Consider the following 17,585-nt stretch of genomic DNA (forward strand, 5'->3'; position numbering starts at 1 on the left):
TGGTTCAGTTCCAACTTCCCCTGCTGTATTAATCTGTCTAAGCGTCTTCCGATATCAAATCTTGCTTCGCAATCCTTCTGGAAATACTTTCCATATGAATAGCATGATCTGTCTATAAGAAATTCTGACTACTGTAGACCAAATACTCGAGTACAGAAATAATATGTGCATTATGCATTGACAGATAACTTGCTTCTTTTATGTTAAAATTTCAAAATTTCAAGTCAGCTTGATTTTTCCTTTAACCTTGTATGTCAGGTCCTCCGAAACTGCTAGATTTCATTTGGGAATTTACAACGCTGTGCAGCTGCGGCCTGTAGCTGAAGGAGACACCGTCAGAGCTTACTTCTCTCTCGACAGCGTGGAGGAGGCGGGAAACAGCGGCAAGTATGCCATCGTGACCAGCTCACACATCCTGGTCAATCAGCGAGACCAAACAGTCTTCCGGGTAACCAAGAAGACCATGTATCCAAGGGTGATGAAAGGGGAATCCGACTTTGCAAAGAAGGTAGATTCTAATGACAACTTGCAGCGGCTGAGTGGACAATAGGCTGATATTGCTCGTCGTCTGTTAGAGGCATCCAGATCATTTTATGAGGCTTGAAACTTGAATAAAAAATCTCAAATTTCTAGTCATTCCTACACAGAGTATAACACTATACCATTACACATCGACATGAAAGGAGCAAATATACAATGTCGTTGTGTGGTGTGTGGTGAGAACTGATAGAAAATCCAAGCCCTAATAGACTGATCCTGACTGTCCATCACAATTAGCGGTTCAATCAATGAGAGAGTGACTGCATGTCAATCAAATATTTGCATTTTTATGTTTTAATTTTGCATTTCTACGTTTTGACAGAGGTGGGCGGGGCTATAGTATCGGTCTATTTACACTAGGCGCGTGAAACTAAAAGATTACCGTGTAGCTTATTTTTGTGCCGCTTTTGAGCACTTTTGATAATAAATCCGCAAATGTGGTTAACAGTGGCATTATATGTCAATTTCATAAAAATTACAGCAATTAAAACATTTCCAGTTTTCAAGCCTCAAAAAATGCCTCAAAAACTGGCACTTTTTTGAGGCCAGTTTTCAAGCCTCAAAAAGTGCTTTTAAGTACGAGGCGTGATCAACAAGTTCTTGACCTCACCCAGAAATAAGGTACACAACTCATATTTCGTGGCATAAACATCTAGTATTACCTTTAACCTCCTTGGTAAAACGTCTTTTAGCAATATCCACCAAATTCCAAATTATTTTGGTCATTACTTTCCAGTTGACGTCCATTTGAAAATCAGTAGGTAAGTGGCGAGAAAAAACAAGGTTGAATTGTGATCAGAGCTGTGTGGGTTGAGTTCCCCATGCCACGAATCGGCATAAAATCTTCGAAGACCTTGTCAAAATGTTTCAGGAACATTCCCTTCTTATTTTAACTAAAAATAAGTGGGTATCTGACCTGCAGCAGAGCAAGTTGGCCCGCACATCTCTGGTCGCATCTCAATTGTCGATGTCTTTATCCTTCTGCCTCATTTAACGTTACAATTAACTAATGATCACAATTGCTTGAATTTTGGTAGACATTCATAAAAGCCCTTGTGCTTTGAAATTATTCCCCGATATTTGAGCTGAGCACCTTATTTCTGGGTGAGGACTTATTGATCACCCCTCGTACCTTCTGCTTGCCGATTGCCACCGTCTTTTGATGAGTACCATGTGATTTTGTAGAATGTTTTTTGTTTATCTATTTTTCCGTCCACAATGAAAGGTTTTCGGTGATTTGTACCTAGTCCGTCAGGGGACAAAAGGACCATCAACTTATTGATACATTACTTCATTTCAGAAGGGTTATAATTATCTTCGCCGGATAGCTTTAAAGTACGCTTAGAAGCTAGATATGCAAAGATATGACATGTCGCTCGGTGTGATATAAACAGATGCTGCCGCGCCGCGTGCCTGCAAAGCCGAAGGACTGTTATATTTATTTATCTATTTGATATTCATATATACCACATTTGTGAAAGGATTGAAGTCAAGGTGTCAAACCATAGACTGTAAGGTTTGGTCCATCGCACACCATGCCCCTACTCTTTTTCGAAAGGTGTGGTGGGTTCTGTAACGTGCGCGGGGTTTGGCTCTCCCCAAACGCGGGACCTCCATTTAACATCCTATCTGAGGGACGTCTCTAACCAAAGCTAGGTACTCATTTACACCTGAGTGAGGTGAGGAAATTTGTGTAAAGTGCCTTTCCCAAGGGCACAACGTCCGGACGCATGTTCAACCAAACATGTCTGAGGGCAGGCCGGGATCGAACTCGGGCTCCCCTTTTTGTCGGCCGAATGTACGCCACAGTTCTAGCCGTTGTGCCACACGTGTAACTATTGCCAACTATTTCATGTTATATTCAGATAAAGATTTTGTTCATCCTTCGCCATTCTCAGCCGAAGAACAAGATCCCAACAGACTCTGAGGTTCGCAGTCACATTATCCAGAACGCGACGGTCCGTGGCAACCACGAAACGACGAGAAGCCTGTCTTTGGCGTCAAATGAGGTGAGGATTGTTTTTAAAAGACAGTGTGCTCAGCAACTTGATGATACTTGCATCCGTGAATAGTTTGCAGCACAGGTGTCATCCCCTGTAATTGTACATATATAAATACTTTGCGTTTGGGAATGCATCTTATTACTATGCATAAGCAGCGACACCTGTGCTGCATTGCTATGTGAATCAGTCAGAATTACCTTGAAGAAGGTGACAGATGGTCACCGAAACGTAGGTGGAATAAATCTCTTGGTTGTGTAAAAAAAGCATTTTTATTCATTGATCATACTTGATTCAAGTGATTTTTTTTTATTTTTCGATTTTTTGCTTTGAGAAAAAAATCACAACTTCTTCCTTTACAGGTCTACTCGTGTAACTATTTCCTGCGGTGCAGCTTGTATGTTACCACATTACCTCTTTTTTTTCTTTTTTTTCTTATTTTTTCTTATTTTTCTTGTTTTCTTATGTTGAGAAATATTTTCTCATACAAAGAAAAACAAGAAAATTCAAGAAACCTTCTGCAAAAGTCTTTGTATGTCAGTTCTTACTCAAAGAATTCTATTCCTTTTTTTTTTCTGAAGTAAAGAAAATATTTCTAGCATGATGTTATCCAATAAGAATTTTATAGAAAAAAAAAGAAAAAGTTTCTTTCTCAGTCTTACTATAAGATTATTTTTTTTTGGTCAAATGTGGTATTCTTACAGATTCTTTCCTTGAGATATTTTTTCTTAAAAATTTGATTCTACCAGAATAATTTTCTTGAACTTTCTTGGTTTAAGGAAGAAAAAATCTTGGATGCTTTTCTTGTTTCTGCTTAAAACAGGGATTCTTGTTTGTGATCAAAACAGGGATTCTTGTACACAGAATAATATTCTTCCTTTGTAGAAGGAAAAACAAGAAAAATTAAAAAAACGTTTGGTAGTGCTAGAGGTTCAACGTAAATGACGTTGTTTTATTTGCATGCCTTCATCTGCAGCTATATGTCCATCGAGTGGTCAAGTCATTCAGTCCCGGCGAATCCATGGGATTTTCCAACCTCATACGAGTTACCAACGCTCATCACATCAATAAAATGAAGGTACGTTAAACAAACGTTATACACCTCATTTAGACACTATTAAAACTACATCTGGTGATAAATTAACATAATGTTTATATTGATTGTGGCGTATGAGTTTAAGTAATATAATGAAAGCTCATCTTTGTTGGTAGCAATCATAATACAAAGCTAAACTTTCTTCCAACACTAAGGTATTCACGGATCGAATTTTTGACGACCGCTGTCGCCTTCTTCAGGATCAATAATGACCAATCACTGGCGAGAGTTACAGACACGTGACTTTATTGACACGTGTCATAACGGATACGTGACGTCAGAAATCGGTCAAACGTGCCAGGAAGTTTATAACGCCCACTATCTCTGTTGAGTGATGGCTGGAGTACCCTGATGTATATGGACTAAGGTTTAAGTTAAAGTAATAGTTAGATCCCGAGAACTTGGTGCCTTCGTGGATTTGGTACTGCTCCGTCCACCCGAGGAGTTGTTTGATGCCAACCAACTCCCTAGGGTTGGCGGCCGAGCAGTTCCAATTCCACGAAGGCACCCAGTTCTTGGGATCTAACTATTTTTGAACCCGGCTGTCATTCCGAAGCAAATACTGTAATATAAATACATATATTGAAAAGGACATGCATTTTGGTTGACTTGAAGGTGTTTGAGGTGAAATGCAAGAGGAAGGAAGGTGAAATGCTAAACCGTCTTGACCAGACCTTGACAAATTATCTGGCTTAGTGCACGTGGGACCAGTGTTGTGTGTTACTGGTAATTATAAGAAAACAAACTGCCTGGTGGCCTCCCAAGGGGTAGGGGTGTATACTAAGTAACGAATTAATTGACTTAGTTGCAGACGCCCACAATTTGTCCAATCCGGTTGATGGAACGTTACCTATTGGTGGGCGTCTCCAACTTAGTCAATTTATTATACGCCAAAAAGCAATTACTCAAACAACTGGATATGAGTTTTGGAAACGGTCAGACGTTTCAAGTAGCATCCACTACTTTTCGTCAGTGACTGTGAGCAAGATCAGTTGAACAGCAGGTTTATAACCACGAACTATGAATTGATATGCAAATAAGGAGAGACAAATTTTTAGATAGTCCAATAGAAAGCGAATTAGACAACTCAAGACAAGGTAAAAGGGGACAATAGCTCCTATTGTTTTAATATAGGAGCTAAAGCTGGTTTGCCCCCAAGGCTATGTCCCAAGTGCCAGACAGTTCCACCCTTAGCCCTCCTTTCCTGTTGAGGGTTTGATTGTATATCCTCTCATATATTGCCTCCCTTACTCCACGTTCGAACCAGCGGGGTTCGCGGTCAAGGATATCAGTGGATTCGAGATTGAACGAGTGCCCCTGGTTGTGTTTTAGGTGGTGGAAAATGGCCGAGGAGTAGCGGTAAGCGCAATGTTCTTTGTACCTTTCATTAAGTGATCGGCTGGTCTCCCCGATATAAGTGTTGTTGCAGTTGGGTTCTTCACATTTGAGTCTGTAGATGACATCGGCCTTGCTGCCTTTGCGGGGTCGGTCTTTAGGATGTACCAGTCTTTGTCTGAGAGTTGATTGAGGTTTGAAGTTGGTGGCAATGTTGAAGTTTTGGAAGATCCGTCGGAGTTTTTCGGACACTCCTTGCACATATGGAATAGTGATGTTGGCCTTGTTTCTGTTGGTCAACGGTGTACACTTAGGCGTTTTCTTTGACTGGTCAGACGGTTTGAGGGCTTTGTTGAAAGTCCATCTTTGGTAGCCACATTTGCCCAGGGCACCTCGGAGGTGTCTATGTTCGTCTGTTTTGGCCGTGTCTGAGGTGATGATGTTGTCTGCCCGATGAAAGAGAGTTTTTATAACTGCCAGTTTGTGTTCCAAAGGGTGGTGAGAATCAAAGGCCAGATACTGATCGGTATGGGTCGGCTTCCTGTATACTTCGAACTGGAGGCGACCATCCTTCTCTATGATGGTTTTGGTGTCTAGGAAAGGGAGCATATTATCTTGACTCGACTCCTGTGTGAACTTGATGTTGTCATCTATCTGGTTGATATGTTCAAAGAAATCATCAGCTACTCTCTTCTTTAGTCTGCACCAAGTGTCATCTACATAACGGAACCAGTTGGCCGGGGGAGTGTCCTTGAAAGTACTGAGGGCTTTGTTCTCAAATTTCTCCATGTACAGGTTTACCACGATGGGCGAAACTGGTGAACCCATAGCACAGCCGTGCAGTTGTTGGAAGAATTGTCCTTTGTAGGTGAAGTAAGTGCACCCCAGGCAGAGGTCTAGCAGCTTGCATATTTGGTCCACAGATAACTTGGTTCTGTTTGCTAGTGTGTTGTCAGCCTCTAAGGCTTCCCTGACTACTGACACCGCTTCTTTGGGGGGGATGCAGGTGAAAAGAGAGCACACATCATACGAAGTGATGATATCATCTTCGTCTAACTGGATGTCTTTGATTTTGTTTACGAAATCTGCACTGTTCTGTACATGGTGTTGAGACTTCCCCACTAAAGGTCCCAAAATCTTCGCTAGAAAACTTGCTACCCCGTAGGTGACTGAGCCTATACCAGAAACTATGGGCCGTAGAGGGACGTCCTGTTTGTGGATTTTGGGGAGGCCGTAGAAAGCAGGGGGTTGTTCCGATTTGGGTTTGATTTTTAGATAGGTGACATGATCCAGAGCTTCATCAGTTTCTAATTTCTTGAGGGCTTCAATGATTTCCCTCTTAAACTTGGTAGTGGGATCTCTTTTCAAAGGCTTGTATGTGTCTTTGTCCCCTAAGAGGTCCTGTATCTTCCTGTCATACTGCTCCCTGTCTAAGACCACTGTGCATCTGCCTTTGTCAGCAGGAAGAATCACTATGTCTTGATTAGTGGCCAAATCCTTGAGAGCGGTTTGTTCCTCCCGGGTAATGTTACTAGCAGGGGGTTTAGAGACTTTCAGAGTGGTAGCTACTTTAGTGCGTAATTTTTGAGTAATTGCTTTTTGGCGTATCTTATCACCTGGATGTCTAATCTTCATCGACGTAGTCAATTTATTCGTTACTTAGTACACCCCTACTCCTTGAGAGGCCACACTATCTGGATGTAGTCACTAGAAATGCAAGCTCCTGATTGACTGAGGAAAGTTGACGGGTTCTAACGTGTCCTTATCAAATATGGAGCATTTCTAAAGCGTTCATCTTTCCTGTTTTGAAACTGTAGTACTCCTATGACGATATCGTGGTGCCGGGTCCTATGGTTGTGGCGGCAGCTGTGCACAACGTCTTTGATGACTTTGGTGACATCCTTTATGAAGAGGTTGTGGAGGCCTCCAATGTCAACCGAGTCAACCAGGCGAGAAACATCTCTAAAGCCCCCCTCTCATTGGACCCGCGGCACGCTGGCGGCGTCACTGCGTCCTAAACTGGATCTGTGTTACCCTTGACTTTAAAATGGGAATATCATTCAAAACGTACAAGTATGACCAAAGAGACAACAAAACACACACAGCTTAAAAAGATTAGTTTTTTTTTTGTCGATGAAATTCGCTGAGTGCTTTGTCAAGTCGATAGGCCGCAGCGACAACGCCAGCGTGCCGGGGGTCGAGTGAGAGGGGGTGGGGTTGGCTTTAGGGATAGTATATTGTGCAATGGCACTGATGTATTTGTCTAGCTAGATTACAATCACTAGTTTTGATCTTTGACTGTGTTTGGTTGCTTTACAAGGAAAATACATGACGGAGGTAAAACGGAGGTAAAATGGCTGGTGCTGGGAATGATTGCTACAGATAAGAGGGTCTTTTTTGATTATTTTTTCAAATGATTTTTTTATTGCATTTTCCAAAATAATAAAACAACACATAATACAAACAAGAGAAAAAACAGAGTACAAGAAAATAAACATTAGCCACGGATCCACAATTAGACTTAAAAATGGAAACAGATGAGCTACAACGTAAATATAAGTAATATCAATGATAATAGTAATAACAGCATCATTGGCAAATAGATATAACAAAATCAATATCAACAAAAGATGACAGAATATTGAAATTACAGAACTAGTGTTGACAAAATCAATGGCAAATGAATATATCAAAGTCCATATCAAAAATATCAGAACATAAATAACAAAAAGAACTAGTAGTGACTGATCAATGGCGAAAAAATATGGCAAAAAACAATATCAACCAAAGATAACAGTTATTACATTTAATCAAAATTTTCAACAAATTCTAGGAAATGTAAAAAGAAATTCTTAATCTAAAACCAAATCTATCTTACAGGAGGATATGATCGGAGCAGTTAGCCTAATCCACAATGTTCAGCCGCTGACTGAAAATTCCGGTGAGTTTCGTTTTGCTACTTCACTACTCCTTAACTATCAAAGACGGGGCATGCCTATCCTAAATGTGTCCTATGTATGTATGCCATTTTGATCCGGTCAATGCAATTCTCATGCAACTGTAAACTAGGCTCTACCAGCCTCCGCGGGTCGCTGGGAAAATAGTAGAAATTGGCCAAATAGAGTCAATTGTATGAAGGGAGTCGGCTACAGAGAGAGGGTCAAATATGCAACCCTAACTGCGCCTGTGAATGTTTCCCTCCATGGCCAAAGTCCCCCGGCATGTAAATGTTCCCCCAAAAGCCGGCGCGGTTAGCCTGGTAGAGACAAACTGTAGACTGTAATTGCATGTCATGTTCATATTTGTTATCCGAGAACGCGTAATCGACTTGGTCATACGAGCATGGATGCGCTCATGAATGGCAGTGTTCTGGTACTGTGTTCTTCACCCCACGCTACTGTAACGCCACGGGACATAAAAACAAGCGATAATGACAGTGATGTAAATTTCCAATCCAGTACATTGCGGTGCACATGTGCCGTAATGCAAGAAAAAAGTGTAGTTTACTTATCTATTTATCTATCTATCGGCAATCGGCTGGGACTAAACAAGTACATACATCACTCCAAATTGCCCTATCCAACATCATTTGTCCTAAGTGTTCATATGCAATCCCAGTGTCTCTAACTAAACTGTCGGTAAAACTTCTGCAGTGCACTCGGCCTCTTGTTTTCCAAAGAAGGATGTCCGAAACTATTTGCTGGTTGGCTCGAAAGCAGTGTCCAGTTAATATTACTCGACGGTGGGTGAGCTTTTGAGACAGCCGTGGAAGACTTTCATAAATTGTTTTGAGAGTAACATGTTGTGTCCAGTGTAGCGTGCGTAGTCCAGTAAGCGCCCTGCCTCTCGAACTAGAAGCCCCGGGTTCGATTCCGGCTGTCTCGCTCACCCGAAAATGCACGCTACTGGAAAAGGTCGCAGTCCTTAGGACCGGACGTTAAGCTGTGGTCAACTGTTCATTGTGCTTGTCGAAAAGAGCTAGGGGAATTTCCTCGGTACAATGAGCCTGTAAGTACTGTATATAACGTCTGTCTTCCTGTCACGACCAGTGGAAGATTAGCTCATCTGTGCATTAAGTTCATTTTAGCTAAACTGGTTCGAGCTCACTTTCATTTTACTTTCCAAGAAATTTTATAATCGTCGACTCGGTGTGGCGAAACCAAGGAGGTTCAAAGATAGAAGCCAACCTTCTTGGCGAATTCATGAGTATTCAGCGGTGATCAGGATAGGTCTGTCCTTTTTATATGAATACATCGTATTTTCTCTACCAGATCTAGAGGAGGTGACCGTGCGGATCAAGAATATGGACGTGGATGAGTTACTCGAGAGAGAAGTTCCTGTGAAACTTTTCTCTGGAACCAACGTGAGGGCCTCTGACTATGAAAAGGTAATAAGAATATCAATGTTTAACATTAACGTGCTCATAATAATAGCAAGTGTAAACAATATTTCGGAGATCTAAAACTTTTGTGAGATCTATAGCTAGAGCTTTTATATGTTTTTATTTTATTTTGTCTTATCAATCAATGAAATAATGTTTTTATTAGCGCTATCTATTTGAACTGTTGGTCTTCTCTATCCAAATTAATTTTATTGTAAGTGTGGAAGTCCTGTCCTTTGGTAGAATCAAGACAATAGCATTTCCAGTACAAAAGATTTAAAAAAAAAAAAAAAGCGGAAGTATCAATGACAGCCTGCTTCAGTATTAAGGAAAGCCACCAGGGGGACCATAATCGACTTGAGACTTCTCAAGACCTATCTACATACCTAATATCATCACATTATCTGAGAAATCTGACGTCATAAAATGACCTGATATATCTTTAACCATCCGCCATCTTGCGTCCGCCATCTTGAATTTTCAAATTACAATATCTGTGAAATCTGTTTCTTTTCTCGATTTTCCTCCAGATCTGCAGGGAGGAGTACCCGTTACTCTACCGGAGGATCGCTGCCCAAGTTCTGTGGAAGTTTCTCCGCCTGCGACCTTCAGCAACCAACGAGACTCCCGCGGGAATTCAGCCGGAATTCTCCTAAGTCGGTTGATCTTGATCTCAATCGGGCACTGGGCAACACCCCTTTGTTGGAGTGCACAAAGGCTTTTTCTTGCTGAAGATTTTGTAGCCTATATAACGACTGTAAGGTTTTTTGGACCATCGCACACCGGGGCATGCCCCTACTCTTTTTCGAAAGGTGTAGTGGGTTCTTTTACGTGCGCGGGATGTGGCTCTCCCCAAACGAGGGACCTCCATTTAACGTCCTATCCGAGGGACGTCCCTAACCCTAGTTGTTTGACAGTCCACTGTTCTATCCATTACGCCACACGACGCAACGTATGACTTCTGTTAATAAGAAGTTATCATGTAGCAAAGTTTTTACACGCGGTATATCTTGCAAAAAAAGTCTATCAGTAACGAGGTGGTTCTATGCATATGATTAGGTGCTCGTGTAAGGTACTTCTTTTTATAGTAAAACGTAATATTGTGAGGGGTATGATACAGTGATAAACTTTCTTCCGATCCCCGACACTAAGGTATTCACGGATCAATTTTTTGATTACCACTGTCGCCTTCTTCATGATCAATAATGACAAATCACTGCCAAACGTAAACTCGTGAGAGTTACAGACATGTGACTTTATTGACACGTGTCATTACGGATACGTGACGTCAGCAATTGATCAAACGTGCCAGGAAGTTTATAACGCCCACTGTCTCTGTTGAGTGATGGCTGCGTCTGTAACTCTTGCGAGTTTACTTTCGGCAGTGATTGGTCAGAAGTCGTGGAAAATTCAATCCGTGAATATTTTAGTGTTGGAGGAAAGTTTAGCACTGTATTATGATTACTACCAACACAGATGAGCAAGGCATCAGTTGCGAGGCTATAGGTATGTTCAAGAGGCAAGGAAAGGCAACTTACAGAATAAACAGCAGTAACTTGCTGCTTAAAGGTGTGAAGTAGAAGTTATCACTATTTTCCATCACAAAGATTCGACTCAGCAACGTTTCGACCAGCTGAGTACCCGATTGCTTTGCAGACGTCAAGCGGATAGTACCATAGTAGCCACTAGAGTCTAGACTGCCCAGATTGCACGAAAAAACTCACAAAGAAAGGACTTTTAATGGTTTAAATATTGGTTTACTTGGCGTCAACTGAGTCCCCATCAAGCGTTTGATCACGGTACCAAAGTGCCGACTGGCGATCCGTGACAGTACTGCGACCTTGAAACTTTAGACTCTTTTAAGGCTGAAGAACCGCAAAGAATCGCTAGTCGACGCTTTAGTACCATTATTAAACGCTTCATGGTCATTCTTGGCTGTTATCATAAAAAGCTTTATTCTAAACTTTATTAAATTCCTAAAAAAATAGATATTCTTGTTTAGGTTTGATTTTATTTTAGGCCACGGCATGCAAAATGCACAAATGACATCTGCTGCAGACACAACTTCATTATTTAAAAAAAAATCTATATGAGGTAAACAGCAATAAAAATAGAAAGCAATATGGGAGCAATTGTCATCCATACATAAAATGTACGTGCTGTGGCCATTGTGTTACAAATTAAGATGAAGTGACACCTCAGGCCATAATACATACAAATAGTCAACGTGCCCTACAGATGGTATCTGCAAGTAGCTAAAACATCCAAAGAAAAAAGTTGCGCTAGCTGATTGGCTGACACCTATAATCTAGTTACAAAATGGCAAAAAAGGGCAACAAAATGCGGCGCAATCTTCATAGTCAAAGCCCTTGGATTGGTTCCTCAGGCTACAAACAGCAGACAGACGATCATTGTATTATCTCGATAAGGTTTCCTACCAAAGCAACTCCTAGACTGCCACGATTTCAGGAAAAACCTCACCAAGAAATGATTTTTAATAATTTAAACATTGTTTTTACTTGGCGTCAACCGAATCCCCCTCAAGCGTGTAATCACAGTACTGAAGTGCCGACTGGCGATCCATGACAGCACTGCAACCTTGAAACTTCCGACAGTTCCGATGCTGAAGTACCACAACGAATCACTAGTCGGCGCTTTTGTACCATGATTAAACACTTCGGGGTCAGTCTTGGCTGTTATCATAATAAGCTTTATCTCAACCTTTATTAGATTTTCATGTTATTGTTTAGGTTTAATTTCATCTTAGGCCACGGCAGGTAAAATGCACAGATTATATGCACTGCAGAAGTTAAATTTATCATTATTTTTAATCAATCTGAGAAAAAAAGGAATATAGATAGAATGCAATATGGGAGCAGATGTCATCCATACAGAAAATGTACGTTCGGTGGACATGGTATCACAGCTCCAAACAGCAGACAGACGATCATTCCACTCACTCGATAGGATTTCCTACTATAGAAACCCCTGGACTGCCTAGATTGCACGAAAAATCTCACCAAAGAAAGGACTTTTAATGGTTCAAACCTTGTTTTTACTTGCCGTCAACTGAGTCCTCCTCAAGCGTGTAATCACGGTACGAAAGTGCCGACTGGCAATCCGTGACAGTACTGCAACCTTAAAAATTTCGACATTTCTAAGGCTGAATTAATGCCACGAATCACTAGTCGGCGCTTTAGTACCATTATTGAATGCTTTGGAATTAGAGTCATTCTTTGCTGTTATCATAACAAGCTTTATTTGAACCTTTATTGAATTCCTATGTTGCTGTTAAGGTTTGATTTTATCTCAGGCAACGGCAGGTATAATGTACAGATAACATCCTCTGCAGGCGACAATTTTTTTTTCTAAAAATCTATATGAGATAAAAAGCAATAAAAGATTAAAAGCAAAATGGGAGCAGATGTCATCTATACATAAAATGTACGTACTGTGGCCATGGTATCACTAATTAAGAAGAAGTAACAACTCAGGCCATAAGCAGCAAAAACGCTCAATTTGCCCTTTATAGACGGTATCTGTCAGCATGCTAAAACATGTAAAGAAACACTGTTGATTGGCCGATACCTATAATTTTGTTACAAAATGTTCTAACAAATTTGTTACAAAATGTTCTAACAGGAAACTTGCGGGAAATTAAGCGCAAAGCATGGGACGCAATGTTTTCTGCAAATAACCTCCCTTAACAGAGCCCTTGGATTGGTTCCTCAGGCTTCAAACAGCCGCCAGACAATCATTCTACTATCTCGATAGGGCTTCCTACCATAGCAACCCCTAGACTGCCCAGATTTCACGAAAAACCTCACCATTGAAGCATTTTAATGGTTTTAACCTTGTTTTTACTTGGCATCAACTGGTTCTCCCTTAAGAGTTGAATCACGGTACTGAAGTGCCGACTGGCGATCCGTGACAGTACTGCACCCTTTAAACTTTTGACGGTTCCATGGCTGTAGTACTGCCACGAATCGCCAGTCGGCTCTATGTGTTGACAGCCACTCGAGGGAGTAGGGCGAATCTACATAGTGTCATTTCAGTTCATCAGTTCTGTTGCAGCCGGGCTTTTCTAGCCCTCCTCTTGGCCTCAGCGGCTGCTATCCTCTCAGCTTCAAACGTTGTGACGCTGTTGTAGCTCAGCTGACGCCAGGTGCTGCGATCGTTGCAGAGAGCTTCAAAGTTTGTGGGGTCAATGTGACCCTTCTTTAAGTAGTGTTTAAGGGTGTCTTTATATCTCTTTCTCTGTCCACCCCTAGGCCGTGTCCCTTGATCCAGTTGTCCAAACAGGGTCTGTTTGGGGAGCCGGTTTTCTGGCATCCGGACACAGTGACCAGTCCATCGTAGTTGGCTACGCATAATGAGTGCCTCTATACTACAGGAGCCAGCTTCAGCTAGCACACTAGTGTTGGTACGGTAGTCTGTCCAAGAGATGTTCAGAATACGACGTAGTGAGCGTTGGTGAAACTGTTCGAGAGTCTTGAGATGTCGTCGATAGGTGACCCAAGCCTCGCATCCATAAAGAAGTGTTGGGAGCACTACGGCTTTGTAAACTTGAAGCTTTGTTGTTGTCTTCAGGTTTTTGTTGTCGAAAACCCTTCCCCTTAAATTTCCAAAGGCTGCGCAAGCGCTTCCTTGTCTGTGTGAAATGTCATCGTCAATGTTTCCTCTGTTGTTAAGAGCGCTGCCAAGGTAGCAGAAGTGTTTGACACATTCAAGGCGTACTCCATCCATGTAGAAACTTACTGCTGGTAGTTGTTGCCCAGGAGCTGGTTGGATCATGACTTTAGTCTTTGACTTGTTTGTAGTCAGGCCAAGAAGTTTGTATGCAGAGTTGAACAAGTCAAGAGTGTCTTGTAGGTCTTGAGCCTGGTGGGCTACGAGTTTACAATCATATACAATTATAGTGCCATGGTTAAACGTCTCAGTGTCGGTCTTGGATGTTATTATAGAAGGCTTCATTGTAACCTTTATTAAATTTCTATGTAACTGTTAAGGTTTGATTTTATCTTAGGCCGCGGCATGTAAAATCTATAGATCACTTCCTCTGCAGACGTCAAATTTATTATTTTCCAAAAATCTATATGAGGCTACACCAAGTAATTTTTATGGATGACGTCTTTTGGAGACCCTAACTCTAATGCGAGAGCGCGAAAAAAAAACAAGAAGGGCCGAAAAAACAAGATGCCTAGATTTGAAATATAATAGTCGACGACACGTTAGGACACAAATTCAATGAGAGAACACAGTGTAACAACTAACAATTTTTTTATTCATCATGAAAGCAGCAATAATTTGAATAAATCAGTTGAAGTTGTCCAACAGTTGTTGTCCTGTCCTGTTTCTTTCCATATCCCATTGATTTTGCAGGCCTGCAGAAACATAGTATATTAAAAAGGCAAAATTAGTTGCTGATTAACTCTTCGCATGTATTACTACATTTCTACCTCTGCAACTAGTCCACAAGAGCCTAGATGTTAATAAAATAGAAGGATATGGACAAATGTTATTTTGGATATTAAAACACCCTGGCAAAGCAATGCATGTAGCTTTAACACTATTGTCCAAGGAGTGATTGTACATGTATTGTACAAAGGTACACATGGACTCACCTGACACTGCTCTTAGTTGTCATCTAATTCTGTCTCCTCCCTTCTCCTCTTCATCTTCCTTCTCCCTCTTGTCCTCTCCTCTACTCCTCTGCTCTTGCATACCTATAGAAGTATAACACAATAGGAGTAATAAATGTAATGAGTCAGAATTATCTTTCTTAGAGATTGTGTTCCTAGAACCTTACAACTTAGTCAGCACAGGCAAATCAAACTTTAAACAGTTTGAGAGAGAAAGAATGTCATTAAAGGTGGAAAAAACTGAATAATATATATTCAGAGCTATTCTACATATTAATACATGTGCTTGAGTAGGTAAAAAATGTAAGCCTAACTGATAAACCGGGTTGATGCTCTGGTATGCGGCCGTCTTCTCTGCTGGTATGGGTAGTAACTCTTTGGTCATAGTTACAGGTAGCGAAATTTCTCGGGTTTTTTTCTGGGAACAGACTAAGATCAATGCGCGCGCGGACGTCATCCATAAAAATTACTTGGTGTAGCCTGACACGGTGGTCAAATTCATGCTCAGAAACTCCCATGTCCAGCCGAATTCGAACGCTGTTCCACGATGTTCGAAATGACGTAATCGAATCCGAACGCGCGTTGGATTCGGGGTCACCTACGGTCATTGGAAGTTCTTACTGTAAATCTGCGCGGCCGGGCCCCTTTCCCCGCTTCAGGAAAAAAACTACGTTTGTCGCAAATATTACCTGTTTTCTCGAGAGTATATCCATGCTGGCACTTTGTTGTGGACATCTAACATGTAACGAAGCAACTGGCGTCGTTTTTTTGTGACATTGAATATTAGAAAGATTGTTACGTTTACGGCGGTGTTAATTACCCCCTCCTCCTATCCGTGCGGCATGACATGCGTTCAAACATCGAAAAGGTACGGCTCCAAGAAACATCCACCTTACCTCATTAACGATTCAAAATGACCGTAACGGTTTTCCCGAGGTTTGTGTTTTTGGGATTTTTGAAAAATGTCCTTGATTTTGATTTATGGGTGATTGAGTGCGAAAAATGTCAAAAAATGCTATTTTTTCACAGATTTGTCGATATTCACAATATTTAGAATAAGAAATTAAAAAATCCCAAAAACACAAAGTTTTGTTTTGTTCCTGGTCGACGAAAAATATGAAGATAAGAGATATCCATTGACATTTAAAGCCAGGCCTTTGCGATGTGTGCCTGGAAAAACGGTCTTCCTGAAACCTGAAAATAATCGTATTTCGGAGCAAAATATAGAAAAATCAGTCATTCAGCGCAAATTGACGACATTCAAAGTTTGTAAAATCGTCTTATTTCTACAAAATTTTCCCGTCCCTACTATTTTGTTTATTCATAAATGTTTTGCCGTTAGCCAAAACGTTGCCCCGGGTAACCCGATATCGTGACTGAACACCCTAGGTAAAGCCAAGGCATTCCTTGCTGTAATACGGGACGTCACACGCACCACACCCTCTCCAGAAAAAATTCTGTGTTTACTATGCGCAAGGTCGTTCCACCTCTTGACAGGAAAGATTGTCAGTATCAGGTTAAAGGAAGTTAATATCATGCATATCTCTACATGGATCACAAGGCCCAAAATTGTACTATGGCGTCGTGTTGGCGTAACTGTTAAGGTTGCTTGACCCAGAACCCTGAGGTCCTGGGTTCGACTCCTCTGTCGTGCCCCCGATGTTAAAAAATCACGTTTTTACCAACCTGCTATGTCGTTGCGGTGCCGACTTGACTTATTGCTAGTGATATATCTTTCTGACGTTCACTGGGTGAGCCGCACGTACACCAACATTCCCTATCGCCCCTCCCGACACGGAAAATACAACACAGGGCGGTACCATTTTGGTCTCAACAAGGGGTGGTCAGCGTGATTTTGTATTTCGCGATAGGGAGAGAATGGAGTGTCCGCGGTGGTTTTGAGTTCGTGTTAAGGGTTAAAACTATAGACGCGCTACAGTCATAGGTGGGCAAAAGTTTCGCGGTCGCTTTTAAGTTCATGCTGAAAGTTCGCAGCGAAAACCGCCAACATAAAACCACCGCGAAGATTTCAGCATTTACAGTATTGTACTCGCTTCTTCCTTCCGTTGTAATTACCATAATGCTGTTTTCCAATGCTACTCTATAAACTCTCAGAATGCCCCATGTTTCGAAAAATGAAACAGTCCTATAAATATTTATGATCCGGGTGTTGTATATATAGAATACAACACGGGGTATTCCGTATCACCCGACGTACTAGCCCGACCCGCGGGAGGGCTTTGACCAAGGGTGAAACCGTGTTGTATTTAATTTATGTCTTACCCACCCGAGAACACACTTTTTAATGCAGAATGCGCCAAAAGTTGAGGGAGTTTTGTGTTCTTGAACACACATCTGTAACAACATTGATTCCAACCTCCGAATCCGGTATTCGAATTTTCGGCGGCGGCGCAACCGGCGCACTCGAAATACATTCTAAATATTCTATGGAAGCCCATGTGATACAACTCTCGAACCCTATGTGATACGGATAGTTATCACACCCGTATCAGGCCCAGGGAACACCCGTATCAAGCCCAGGCGTACGTACATGAATAAATAAAAGGAAATCGAATATATTTACCTTCGCT

At 41.4% G+C, this 17,585-nt stretch overlaps 1 long non-coding RNA gene across 1 annotated transcript; it reads left to right on the forward strand.

Annotated features, from left to right (window-relative positions):
* The first annotated feature begins 9,256 nt into the window (after positions 1-9,256).
* Positions 9,257-10,388, forward strand: LOC136435690 (uncharacterized). Its single transcript, XR_010755885.1, has 2 exons — positions 9,257-9,358; positions 9,883-10,388. It is a non-coding gene; the product is annotated as an uncharacterized lncRNA (long non-coding RNA).
* Positions 10,389-17,585: the final 7,197 nt, after the last annotated feature.

This window comes from Branchiostoma lanceolatum, chromosome 5 (genome assembly GCF_035083965.1).
Source record: "Branchiostoma lanceolatum isolate klBraLanc5 chromosome 5, klBraLanc5.hap2, whole genome shotgun sequence".
Classification (NCBI taxonomy): Eukaryota; Metazoa; Chordata; class Leptocardii; order Amphioxiformes; family Branchiostomatidae; genus Branchiostoma; species Branchiostoma lanceolatum.